The sequence below is a fragment of the Corapipo altera genome, unplaced genomic scaffold (assembly GCF_003945725.1).
Source record: "Corapipo altera isolate COAL_440 unplaced genomic scaffold, ASM394572v1 112, whole genome shotgun sequence".
Lineage (NCBI taxonomy): Eukaryota > Metazoa > Chordata > Aves > Passeriformes > Pipridae > Corapipo > Corapipo altera.
In genome coordinates this window covers 2,902,150-2,916,364 of record NW_020884899.1, presented here as the reverse complement: position 1 = coordinate 2,916,364, position 14,215 = coordinate 2,902,150, and the positions used below count along the sequence as shown (strand labels likewise).

Genomic DNA, 14,215 nt, shown 5'->3' with positions numbered 1-14,215 from the left:
AGAGGGGAGTCTTTTAAGGTCTTTAATTTCTTCATGGTGCAGACTTGATTCTCTAACAGAGCTTGTGTACCACAACTGGTTGTTTAATTACTGGGTTTGGGGTTTTTTTGCTTCATAGTTCATTTATCAAAACCTCTCTGATTCTGCTTCCTCCTCGGTCTCTGTGCAGTAAAATAGTCCAGTAATTTATCCATGATTTTTCTTTGTATAAATATCACATAGGCAATCTACCCTGTGGTCAGGGAAGACAGAGAAAACTCTGAGAACTTAAACCAGTGCAGAGCTTTCCTATGAATTTCAGTATTCTTTGGATCACCAAAGGGGAGACACTTTGGGTGTACGAGAGAAGCTGCATTAATTCTCCATTTCTTTGTGCATCCAATGACAACAAGAAGAGACAGAAGTGAAAGATGAGCAGCAAGTATCTTTCTGTACTTATTTAAACTGATTTTACCATCTCTAGTTTTATGCTATCACAAAATCTCTTTTTCCTTTCACTTTAAAGGGATGTGTCGGCTGCTGTCTCTTCGAGGTGACAATATGAGGCTTTTAGGGGATGACAGCTCTAGTGTAAAAAGGCAGAAGGCTGAAATAAAATGTTTGTAACCCTAGTAGTTTACTTCACCCTCTAATGCTTCAGACACTTTTACCCTTCAGTGGACAACATGTGAACTGGTTGGTACAATCTTGGTCAAAATTTGAGAGGCTGAATCATTTAGTGTCAAAATTTCTCTTAACTCTGTTTAAAAATATAGTGAATATTCCTATGTAAAGTGACCAGACTGTGGCAGGTTTTCTGTCGTGGTACAACCTGTGCACAATGTGTTTCCTTGAGGTACTTCCTAAGTAATTGAATTAAGGCTGACCATTGCCAACTGTTTTTGAAGTAGTATCTAAAGACTTAAAAATAGATTGAGATGCTGTTTTCAAGACCCATTTCTGTACTTCTCTGTCAGAAAGGGGAGAGTGCTTTCCAAAAATCTGACCCTAAGCCCAACAGCTCCTGTAATTCCCGCTGCTGCAGCCTCTTCTGTCCTGCTTGGCATTACTGAGACCTGAGTATTTCTGAGACTTGTTTTGTAAAAGCTTTGTCTCCTACAGTTGATACCAAATCTCGAGTAACAGAAGACTCTATAAATGTTCTGCAACATGAAAAAAACCCACAAACCCCCACAATTAGACAAGCCCTAGAAAAACAAAGGATCAAACAGCCACGTGCTTGATATGCTGGCAGCTCATCAGCTGGAGGCAAATGACTCATAGTGAGTATGCTGATCACTCAAAAAAAGGGTAGAGAGTCTAAATAAAATGGAACCATGAAATAACTTAATTCAGGGAAGTTTTATAGCTGATAGATGCACACTGGTGAGATCCCTTTTGAAAGACTGAGTTTAATACCTATGGTCAGGGAAGGTGACCTGGAAGCAGAAGAGCAGAGGTTGAGAAGCTCGTGTGTCAGGACAATGGAGGACCTGCTTGTTGGAAGACAGAAGAAGAATTTGGTTCAGTTTGCTTGCTAAATCTAGTTTAGAGAAAATACATCAAAGGTCCGTTTCTGAGAAAGGATAGGACCAATTAGATCCGTCAAATCCAGTCTGTTGTTTGGAAAGCTGCTTCTAATCTGCTCACCTTTCATTCAGATTAATACTTTCTAAGTAAATGTATGTCTGAAAAGGTGATGCCTCCAGCAAAACCCCAAAGCACCTTGTTTCACTGTAGTGTTACACACTTCCAACTGTACTTCTTGTCACAAAGGGCATTTTGAGGGGTCTAAGTGGAACAGTACTTTCTTTTTCTTAATACAGCACCAATCAAAACATTTGGATCTCGGTAACAAAGGCTTAAAAATATTAACAGGGCTGAAATACAGCAGCACACAACCATTACAACAACCACAGGAGTGGTATCAGAGCAGAAAAACAAAAGACAAACAGCTACAGGAAAAAGAGGCACAGGTATTGTTCTGCAGAGAGAGAGTGACTCCATTTCCAGAAAGAGGAAGGCTACTTAATAGGATAAAAAGAAAAATTAATGTGAGATAAAAGATGATGTCCTCAGAGGGAATTTAGGATGGAATTAGTCAGCTAGACAATGAAGAATAGTTAAGCACAAGATTCTCAAAAACAGTTATGAAAGGAGAAACTGACAGCAAAGTTTGACTTACATGGGAAGTTGGGGCATAACTGCAAAAAAGAAAGGGGGGGAATTAAAGAGTTAAAGAGGTCAATTCCTTAAGGTAAATAGCAGAGGAGAATTTGAAAACAGTATTGTTCAGTAGTAAGAAGTTGCTGAAGGAGAAGCACTATACAGCACAGCAAAATAGGGAGTACTGTGTGACTTTTTAGAGGATTAGAGTATCTAAGAATGGTCAGAGGGTGTAAAATTAGATGTGGTACTCAGTGAGGTAATAGCATTCAGACAAAAGGAAATGCAGTAATACCGGCTGAAACTTGACCAGTGACATTTGTGGTGAATGCTGAATAACTAAGAATGAGAAATTTAAAATATCAGGATTTAATGTCTTGGAACATTAATATCTGAAGTTGGATTTTCTAACCATAAAGTTGTGGGAGCCCCAACAGACCTAAGGTTTAAACCAATTAAATCTATTTTCCAGCACTGTGGGATTAGTTACATGTGCAGAAGCAAGGAAATTGCAGATAAATATTCTGATTGCTCACATACTCCGTTTTGGATTTAATGAAAAAACTACCAAAAAAAAAAATCTAATGAAAAAGGAAGGGCATCATTAATTTTGGCATCTAAAATCAAATGATAAACGATCAGCTGATTAGTGATGTGCATTTTGTTCCTTTAACTTCTTCAGTAATGTGTGAATGTCACATTATATAACACTTAAAATGAATAAACCCGGAAATGAAATCAGTTAGGATGCATCTTTGTGTTCCTCCCCTGACTGGTGGACAACTTGTCTCATTAATCTGTATAGTGGTGTTAATTTAAACAAACAGCATTATTTGTTGAGATTTATGGCTGAAAGACTTTGAGGTTCACTGAGAAAATCTTAGGCTGCTTTTTTCCAGAGCACTGGGATAATTTTTTATGACTCATGGTGGCTGGAACAGGTCCTAAACTCTCATAACTTTTAATGACTATACAAACTACTACAGACCCAAATATTCTGATGGAGAATGTGGGCACAATGAAAGGTGGTTGGTAACGTGGGCACAGGACAGTGGGGTGCTCTGTCCTGTGCAGATTCCTTCTTGTATGGGTAACTGCTGTTTAAACAGCACTGGGGTAGAGATAAAAGCTGATAACTACTACCAAAAAATGAAAGCCTTTGAGAAAAATAGTGGAAAATACCAAAACCAGATGAAACAGTAAGAGTAATGTTCCCATACTCATTATACACACTTTTTGAATATCATAAATGTTGGAGCATCTAGGATCTATTTTTAGAAATAACTGAGTATGATTCTGGTTCTAAATGAATTTTAGGAAAACCCAGCTTTGCCTGGTCCTTCTAAAGGGTCTTGGGGTGCATTATTTAATCTCAGTGGCAGCTTCCCTGCACCAACAGCAAAACTGAAGGTGAGAACATGATTTTCATATCCAGCTCAAGACTTGCACATCTGGCACCTAAGGAAGTTTCTTGATGGCTGTCAGCTACAAAGATGCAATATTTGGTCCCACACAGATCAACAAGAGCATTAACAAGCTGAGTTTGGTGACACCAGACTTGACTCAAGTAAAAGTTGAAGGATCCTGAGTTTGCAAATAGAGGAACTGATACACAAAGGCCCTGGGAAGGAATAATAATTTTAAAATTATATTTATATTTTTCTTACTGTTCCCATTCACATTTAATTGTGCTTCTGGCTTTCTCTTGCTCTCCTTTAAATCAATTATAGTTATCTTCATATGAAGGAGGACCAGAATTCCACAGTTGGTTTTGTTTGGTGCAGGTAGGTAGATATGCTGGCATAGAACCAAGTACCTGGACAGGAGATTATGTCTTTGTTATATCTTAAACAAAAAAAATTAAACTCGATTTGAATGTTTTGGGGTTTTATGCTACTTTTGCTTGTTTCTTGCATGCAAGTCAGTAAAATGTGTATGAAGGGAAGCAGAGGTTTAGAATAATTTCTGACATGTGACAATCTCTCTATATTTGATGGACTAAAGGATGGAAAACTGTGGTAGTTTCACAAGTGTGTCACATTTCTTCCATCAAAGTGTTCTGGATCAGCTCTGATAGAGTAGCTAGGAGTGGTTTCTTTTAAGTTTAAGACAACCACAAATAGGATATATTTGCAATTCCACATCTAGCACTTTTAGTTTTTAATATAGATTCATATCCAAATGTGTTTTCATCTAAGCTTTATTAGACAGAGATTGATAATCTTCTGTGTGAATTTTTCATAGGAATTTTCTTGTGCATATGCTCATTCAAGGATACATTTTCATTATGAAATACATAAAGCTTTTTTAAGCAAAAATAAAGGCACAGAAAATCCAAATCAGTTCAATTACACTTGCAGATTAAAATAAAGCTTTAATATATATCTATTGTATTGAAATGCTAACTCTATGAATTTTTGATCTGCTTTAAAAATGTAAATCTTGAATTTGATTATATTTGCTCTAGAGTAATCTACACTGAATAAAACTGTCTTCCTTTCATGTGATTTGTCAGTGTTTGTAGTAGGTTTGTACACACAGCTCTCACCATCATTTTCTAGGCAGTAAAAGCGGCCATGCAGAAAAGCCACCCATAAATGTCAAAAAATAGAGATATTTTGTTGCATTCCAAGGGCTTTGAAGGTCAAGTTCAATTCAGTTAGCTCACCCAGCGTGAGAGGAGCATGGTATGATGATAGAATGTGTGTTTGGGTAGGATATATATGTTACTGTCCCTCTACTCTTCTATCAGGAAAACAGATCAGTGAGAGATTAAACTTTACTGCTTGGAAGAATTTCTTTTGGAAAACTATCAATTTTTTATGATTTCCTCTAGCTCCTATTGAGATGCTCTGCAGAAATAATGAATCCAAAGAATTTACAGCTTTTATCACAATGAAAATTCACTCCTGATTGTGGCTCTTGGGTGCTGTTCCACTGCAGGTATCCCATTCAACTGCATGCATTCACAAAACAGCTCTCGGATCATGGATTTTGTTGTAAAGGTGAAATGGTATTTTGTTTCCTTTCGATGAAAACTAGTTCACAGAAAATTATTTTCCTAATTCCTAGAAGAGAGAGGCCAGCACAAAAGGCAGAGTTTTTCCACTGTGGATTTGTCAGAACAGCCAAGGAGTCTTTTCTGCAGATTCCCACCAGGCCTTTCCATGAGCTCAGTGCTTTGTGGATACCTCCCCCCCTACCCTGCCCCACTTCTTTTTTTTTTCTTCTTTTTATAAAGAGAAGACATGATCAATAAAGCTCATAATTAAATTGAGGCCACTACCTTGATCAGTGCTTTTATTGAGTTTCAGTGCCCTGATTTAAGGAGCTCCCTAGTCAACTGAGGGATATGTCATCAGCTGCTTGAGCAGTTTGTGTGAGCAGTCATTATGTTTTGTAACTATAATGCTGCATATTCTTTTCTATCTGGAGAGTCTCCCTTGTGGCAACTTCTGATAACCTCTTGCACATGTTATCCAAGGGTGAATAATGAACAGACTCTTACCTGTAGAAGCAATACAATTGTACTGAACGGGCAAGAAATTTCGTTTAAGTTCCTGCTGGTTCACAACACTTTCCTGTGATTGTACAAGCAGACGTGAGTAAAGCGGGGTCAGATCATGCCAGTACTTGAAAGAAAAGTCTCTGCCAAAAATTTACAGGCTGTTTGTCCCTCTCTGTTGGTACAGACACTGCACTGCTCAGTGCAGCCCCTCCTACTACTAAGATTTAAAATGTAGGCCTGCCTTCTGTTTTGCATTGGGATCATAAAATGGTTGGATGTGCTGCTATGAGCATGCAGTGCTTAACACAGCTGATCTTCATCCTGGGTGAACAGCTCTGTTCTGTAGTGCTGTGATAATAATCTGACTCTAAATGTTTACCACAAGAGTGCCTTGCTGTGTCCTGTGTGCCTTCATGCAAACACACCCCCAAACCCCCACCCTGCTCAATGCATGTCCTGCAGATGGCACATTGCTCTTGGGCTGGAAGGTGGACTTGTTAGGAAGAATGAACCCTGGATACGACCATCCCAGCAAATCCCACATCCTTTACATGCCTCCATCCGCTCAAAGGTTTGCCTCCCTGAAGGGTTGTAAGCCACAGAAATAGTTTAAAGTCTGCATCTGAATCTTGGCTTTGAAGATATCTTCAGAGGTGATGCTGCCATGCTGGTGTCCTCTTATTTTTTTATTTCCTTTCCCCAAAGCCCCTATTTCTAAGCTTCCAATAAAGAAAGCAGTGTACAGAAAGAAACAAGAATAGAATTGGGAAAGTGTTTTTTCCACGCTAAAAGTGGCTTGCTCCCAGCTATATGGCAGAAAATTTAAAATTCCCGTTACAAAATAGCTGGTCTCAGCCTAGACTTCTCTGTAATTTGCTTTTTATCAGCTGTAAATGATTAAGCCTATTGAAATGTTACTCAATGTGCCAGAAGCAGACAATGCTTGGAGGCACTGAATAATACATTTTGCTTTTCTGATGACGTATGTGGCAGCTATGTATGGATGAAGTAGGCTAGAACAGGTTTATCCAAAGTAAACAGGGAGATTTCCATGTCTGGTGGAAAACAGACAAATTGCCAGAATGACTTAGAACCAGATTTACTTGCTTTGTGTAAAAGGCCATCCATGGAGGCTGCTCTTGTCTCCTGCCAACCCAGGACTACATTCCTACAGCTGTGTTGGAGAGTCTCTTGGTTAAGTGTAAAAGAAAAAAAAAAGAAAAGAAAGAAACTGCGAAAGATCTCCTGCAGCCTGACTGAAGTGCATAATCTCTGCTGGAGAACAGCTTTTTTCTAATTGACGGTGGCCCTCCTTTTTGTTTAGGAAGACCAGTTTGTAAAAACTTGTCTTTCTTCTCTCTGAACTTGGACCTTTGCCATGAGGGAGATCTGTATCTTTTTATATTTAAGAGCAAAGCCAACCATTCAGGCAGACCTTGAAAGAGGCTCCTCACACCAAACAGTGTTTGCATCTCTGCCTCTGGAGTAAAAGGCACTGATCTGCACCATGTTAGGGTGCACTGGTTGTCAGAGGGTGCCTAACACAAGACTAAAATCAGTAGTGACCACCTGCTTCTGTTTTCCTTTCCGTGCTTGTAAGCAGCAGGTGAGCTGCACACACTGACAGAGAGCATCCAGAGCAACTTTCCAAAAGTGCAGTCCTCCCAAAGTGTGGGATGAAGCTGGTGAGAAGAGCCAGAGCAAGATTCCTGCCAAGTGACGAACTGGCCAAGATCTCTTTAGTCCTGCAGTGTCGAATGGCCTTTAGGAGGAAACTGCGGCACGGTGTCAGTGTTTGTTCCCTTCAAGGCCAGCCTGGCAGTCAGGGATCTTGACAGAAGAGAATTCAATGCAGAAAGTTTGGGTTTGTCCAGATGGTGGTAGGCAATTACGCTTCCATTTGTGGGAATTTCTGGTTATGCAGTTTTTCGCTCTGTGGCATAAACTTCCCCCTGCAGGCAGAAGTGAGCTGCAGGCAAGCGAAGGTTTCCAGCAAAAGGCATTTTCTTCACAGATGTGCAGCCTGAGAATGTGGGGTTGTTGTGACATTTTATTTACTTTCATTTCTTCTGCCCTTAGGCTGCTGTCATGTGTTTAATTTTATTTGTCTGATTATTATTTTCTTTCTTATCTGGAAGTTAGTACTTCCAGAGGTTACATCCCAGTGTAGTATTTACTAAACACACAGGTATGTGATTAACATCCATTCCTCCTGTTGTGTACCAAACACATTAATGGCTTTGCTGCCATCAGCAGAAATTGAATTTATCTCACTTTTACTTTAGAAGCTGTCACATTCTCTTTCCTGTGAGTTTTTGAAACAAGAAATTGAGTATTTCTGGTATTTCATTTGAAATAGCAAAGAAATGCAAGAGGCTTGTAATAATTACATCTTTTTTAAAATATGGTGATCTGCAGACCAGAGGTCTGCTGGTATTTTATTGTCTTGTAAGAATATTTCTTGATACATTTGTGGAGATTCTTTTGTTGTTGCTGTTCTACTGGTTTATGAATTTTAAGTCAATTTCTGGTTGAAAGAATCAACTTTTTGAAAGGAATTTTTCACGAAAATGTTGGCAGCTCTAGAGTGTCTACCAGAATGCTTGTGAAATCCCCTCAATTAGAAATTCAGTCTTAGGATGTTGCCAATCGTGAATCTTTATCCGTTTCTGTAGAGGAGAGAGAGACATCATCTAAGTGAGCTCTAGCTGGCAGGATAAGAGTTAATACTCACATAAGGGTGTTTTTTTTCCTTTGAACTTTTTCTCAGCAGGTGAAAAATAGCTACAATCAGGTACTACTTCAATAAGTAGTAACAACCAACTGCCAGGTTGAAAGATCACAAATTCTTGTACCAGCAGTTCTATTATAGGGAAGCGGACGTCGGGCTGTGTGTGTGTCTGAAACCTTGCCAAGGTATTGATAAGAAGAGCTGGGCAATAATCCAGCACCAGAAAAGAAAAAAAAAATTACCATTTGAGAGCTGTACTGCAGAGCTTTTTTTTTTTTTCCTTTTTAATACTACTTCATCATGTAGAGACTACAGCAGTGTTTGTATAATATGCATCTACAGCTGCTGCTGAAGTTCACCCTATTTGTGAAGGACATCAGTGAATCACTAACCGCAGTTTTAGATTAAATATTCTTAACAGATCTTACAGAATGGAAAATCAACAAACTTATTTAAAGTGTGCCTTTCTGCTACAGGGATCTTTTAAAATTACTGGACAGCTTTCAGCTGCAGTGTAAAATGAAGTAGCAGACTGGCCAAAGGCATGCCTTGCTCAGAAGCTGAGGTTGCCTTGGTGGTGCTGTGACTCCGTGGTTTGTGAAGATTGGAGCTGTGCTGATGATGTGTTTGTGCCTTGTTGAGTAGAGGCTGTTTGCATGGGGAACCCTAGGCCAGAAGTAGACTGCTGAAGTACGTACAAATTCAGCTTTGAGTGAGCATGAAATGAATAGCAGAAGCAGTCACTGTGTAGGATATGGAGAGCTCAAAGTGCTGGAAAGCCTGAAGGGATAAGAATATCTCCAGCCAAATAAGTGCTCCTTCTTATCAGACTTTGAGTTTAGGGCGAGAGGGAATAGTGATGCAGAATAATTCCTGAAATCTGGCAACGCTTTGCAGCTTGAAGGGCTCAGAATCACTGGGGCTTTTCAAATGTAGTAACTTCTTATGCACAATAGCATATGGGAGGCCTTCAAAATACTTCAGCAGTTACTCCTTGAAACTTGGAAGTTCTTCATTTTACATAATTTCGTATTATTACCTAAATATGTGTGCTGTTTCTGATGAGAATGCTCTATGTAATAAAGTTATATAGTTACCTGAGACTAGTAATGTTTTACATATAGGAGGATTATCTCCTGTATAAGGCTTTAAATATAGACTGCTGCTGCCACAGCAATTATTTGGACACTACTGTGCTGATTCCTGTTTTTGTTCATTGCTCAGCTCTTACCCTAGTAAGCCTGAGCACAATCTGCAATTTTTGGCTTTAATGAAAGACATGTTTGAATAAGTTTTCTTTTACTGTGCAAAACGCTACGTTGAGCTGCTGTGAACGTAGACCCACCACCACTGCATTGTGAATCATGGTGAAAACTGAGTTATGTAATAAGTTTTCAACAAATGACAGCAATAAAAGAAGTACAACGAGCTGTGTTCTTGAGAGCCCTTCAGCTGCCTTAGCTATAAAAAAGGGCAGAGCCCCTGCAGAGAAGGCATGCAGGTAATGTGTCTTCTATTCATGCCTACTCAAACATCGTAGTCCTCAAACACAGTCCTCGTTCAGGGTACATTCTTAGAAGAAACACTTTTCAGGATAAAACTCATGTTTCTTTCATTGTAACCCATCTATCTATTTTTAGGTATGCTGAGTTACTTGCCTTCTTCCTCACTGAACTTTATTTTTGCTCTTACTGCTCAGCTTCCTGGCTGCTTATATTCCAGTTTAGCAAAGATGTCCTTCTGCAGAAAAAAAAAATAAAAAATTTTGCTTCAATCTTAATTTTACTGGTTTTTGAACCCGAACCAGATCTTCTGATATCACCCCTACCTGCTTTGTTCTCTTCTCCTGAGACAGAAACACTGACAGCCATCTCCTGTGGAGCCTTTGAACATACTCGGGTTAACTTTCACTTCTGGGGAAGAAGAAAGTAAATCTTCAGCTACCGATTTTATGCAAATGATGTTCGACACATGGCTGTTTCTAGAAGGATCTTTGCTATATAGTCTTACTCCCTCTTTGAAAACTTCTAGGACCCCTGCCTCAGTAACCCTCCAGGAGCCCTGTTAAAGGGAGTTTCAGGACAAAAGAAACAGCTGGAAGGCGTATTTATTTCCAATACCAGTGAAATCGGTAAGGTATGCTGAACTGGAGTGCTGAAAGAATTTCATTTTATGCTCTGCTGTAATAGAAAGCAGCATTTGAAGGGGGATGCTCAAGACTATAAAAGAGAAAATTAAATAAAACTATTTTTTACATATAGTGGTCTACAAAATGAAACAAATTCAGTGAGTGTAGCCATCACTGTTTCCAGTTGGTATTATATTGAGTAAAAACCCAAAACCCTGCATCAGCCCTACAATAAAAGTAGTATAATGTGCTGAGATATTAAAAGAGTGATTGAGTTATTCAGTGTGCTCGTAAAGGTAGGTATTGTGAAAATAATACAATATTGCTGCATATTGTGTCATCTAAGAGACGCAGAGCCCTCGTGTAAGTCTTTACCTTTGATTTGTCCTTCTGAGCGCGGTGTTGCCACGTGTCTATAAAAATAACAGAAAGAATGAATACTGTAAAGAAATCAATTTCTGAAAAAAAGGTTCATTTGCAATTACTGTTTGAGGCATGGAACTTCCCTGGTTCCAAGGGTTCTTGCCTGGAATCTTCCATAATGTCATGTTCAGCTTTGTCGTTTAACAAATTCAGGCAGCGGTAATAGAAACAATAAACCCGTGAAAAAACCATAGTTCTAGGATAAAAGCTTAGGAGTAGCTTCTGTTGAGTTCTTTGTGATCTTGGGGAAGTTGCTTTCAGCCTCAGTTATGCATCTGTGAAATGGGTTTTTACTGTTAAACTCACTGGGATGGGCATTTGTTCCTGCTTGTGAAGTGATTTGACAGTCTCTGCTACATAATACATTCCAAGTGGCAGGGTGTGGTGTTGGGCTAGAAAGTAGAATAAGGATGCTTAGTAAAGATACTTAGATCTGAGTAAAATTTACAACTTAAGAAATTATCTTATGCTGAAAAAATTTCCTTCCTCCCTCCCTCCTAGACATCTGTATACAACACCAAGGAAGTGTTTGTATCGTATTATTCTATCAGGCATTATTGAACTATAAAAAAATGATCTTAACAGATTATGAAAGAAAAATGACTAAAACTTGTTCAGACTGTCAAGTTCCTGCCAAACTGAAGCTAATGAATCACCCTTGCATTGGTAAATAGCCAAAACTAGATGATATGAAGGTTATAAATAGTATTAGGGACCATGTTGCCAAATATATATATTTATACCCATAAAAGTACTGTTATTGTTTTATATTCATGAGGTTTTTAATTAAATCCTAACCAGCCTAGTAATATGAAACTTCCTGGTTTTATTTTTCAGTTCTTATTTTAACAACATAGATAAAACTAAAGCCTTAGAAGTGTGAATCCATTTCTCCTGCTTATTGATTTTGATATACATGCTAGACAGAATGAGCTTGGTGCCTGAGAAATAACTGAAAGCAAAACTGAGCTGATGTTATTGTGAGGATTGAGTAAAAAGAGTTAAAAGAAACTGTTTAGTTCCAGTGTGTACCTTTGGCCCAGCGGGGTCCCAGGTATTGCAGTACATGTACTCTGATCTTGTGTGTCCACTTCTACCAACTTTTTTTCTTTTTTTTAAACCATGAATGAGCTAGTACTTAGTCTAATTAACACAACTCTTTCACTCTTCTGCTGTAGGATCCTGTATCCATAAGAATGGTAATTTTTTTCTTGCTGCTGTCATCTAGGCTTGCCATGTGCTATAGCGAGTGAAATAAAATGTTACAAAAGCTAATATACCATGCAAGTCATCCAGCTAAGAAACTCTTTAACATATGTCTTATTGTGCACTCCTCACTGAATATGTTTAGAAGATGTTTATAACTGAATATGTATTTTTTATGTAAATGTTGTCAATATCAAAATATCTACATTAAATTAGCCAGAAAAATATAAAGATCGATTGAGCTTTATGTATTTCCATGTTAGAGAAACAGTTCTTTTGTTAAGAGACTGTTTGCATTCATGAGAACTGAAAATTAAGAAGGAATAAGGCTTGTTTCTGTGCAGACTTGCTAATGAGTGTTGGTTTAGCTCTCCCAAATGGTACAATGTGTAAGTATTTAAAATGTTGATGCAGACAAATTTTGAGACAAATTATAGTTTGTTATTCATCACTGTATACAGCTTCATACTTCTTTGTCATATCCTAATGTCATGCAGAATTCCTGGAGTCTCAAATACTAAATTTTAGGTTTTATCAGAGGACCGATAACAAAATCCATTTATCTGCAGAAAAGAAAATTTTAAAGAGGCACCTAAAGACAGATAGCACCTGGTTTTGGTTTTGTGTGTTGTTTTTTGGTTTGTTTGTTTTGTGTTTTGTTGGGTTTTTTTTAAATGAGCAGATAAAGGAGAGAAGAACTTAAGGGAAACAGATTACTTTTAGAAGTGCCTCTTGACCACTGAGCAGACTGCCCTACTTGATGCTTAGGAAGGCTAAAATTATGAAAAGTATGTGCTTTGGTGTTTTTCAATATTTTTACAGTGAAATTTATAGAGCCACTGAAATGCCAATTTGCAGTAATCTTTCCTACTTAAAATGCATATTGTTGGATCTCATGCCTTCAACAAAAATTATAGGGGAACTTGGTACTTAACACAAACTTCCTTTTTACAAGTTGATAAATAATCATTGTGTTTGCATATGGCAAGATTTTTTATTTTTCCAAAACAATTTTAACAGATGCCGAAGTTCCTTTCTGTTGTAAAAATTCGTTTCTCTCATTGGAATGTTCTCGTTAGTGCAGATTCTTTCTGGCTGAGCAACACACAAAGAAAAATCTCTGCTGTTTTCCTTTTCAAACAATGTTTTCTTACATAAAAAAAAAAAAGGCCACATTTTTTTCTTTCATCTGGTAGTACAGTGTATTTAAAGAGAGGAAATATAAAAATCAAGTGGCATCCTAACGAAGACCAGGAAATCTAGCTACGCAATCTGAATTCTTCTCAGGGCAAAGGCTATTTAGAACAGCTCCCTCTGAGAAGCACATAAAGATGATTGCAGTGTTTTCAAGTTCAGAACAGATCTGCACAAAATAAAGGAAGTAAAAGGTGGCATTCAATAAACCAGGAAGATGGGATATGTGGAAATGAGGTAGTAGCATCATGCAGGGCAGTAATCCTGCTTCCTGCTGTGGATGTTTTGATTGAAACATGCTCATGTAGTGGAATGAGACTCTAGATCCCCCTTTAAATACTTGCAATATTTTAATTCTGATTTGCAATAAATAATATGACTAATCCGTGCTTCTTCTCATTGCTTTATGATTATCACTTGCGCTGCACATCTTGGCTGCTCTTAGCACTTACAAGGCTCTGATATATAGCTAAATGTTTCTGACTCCATCTGGTACAAAGAGAAGTGACACAGAAGTGCTCCCCAGCCAGTTTATTGCAATTTAATGTAAATCTGTTATAATGCAGATGATGAAAAGTGCAGCGGCTTCCATGAATTCTGGAAGCTGCGATTGGGTTGTGGCTGCTGCGCTGCCCTCTGAAGATTTGCTGGGTTTAATTTTACATTGCACAGCCATTAGCTGGCTGAGGTTCCTCACTGAATCACGTTGCCACGATACTTCTTCATTCTCCTCTTCCTTTTCTCCTCGCAGTGACCTCGTTCACCCAAGTTTTTCATCCCAGTCTCCCATTGCTTTTATCGTATAAATTGTAGCCTCCCAGTACACTGAAAATAAGAGCTGTGCAGTTGACCCCTGTAATGGACTATTTTGTTAACTCTT

At 38.4% G+C, this 14,215-nt stretch overlaps 1 protein-coding gene across 1 annotated transcript in view; it reads left to right on the top strand.

Moving 5' to 3' along the window:
• ST6GALNAC3 (ST6 N-acetylgalactosaminide alpha-2,6-sialyltransferase 3) overlaps window positions 1-14,215 on the top strand; it is a 213,652-nt gene that overhangs the window by 81,017 nt on the left and 118,420 nt on the right. The gene's annotated exons all lie outside the window — the stretch shown is intronic.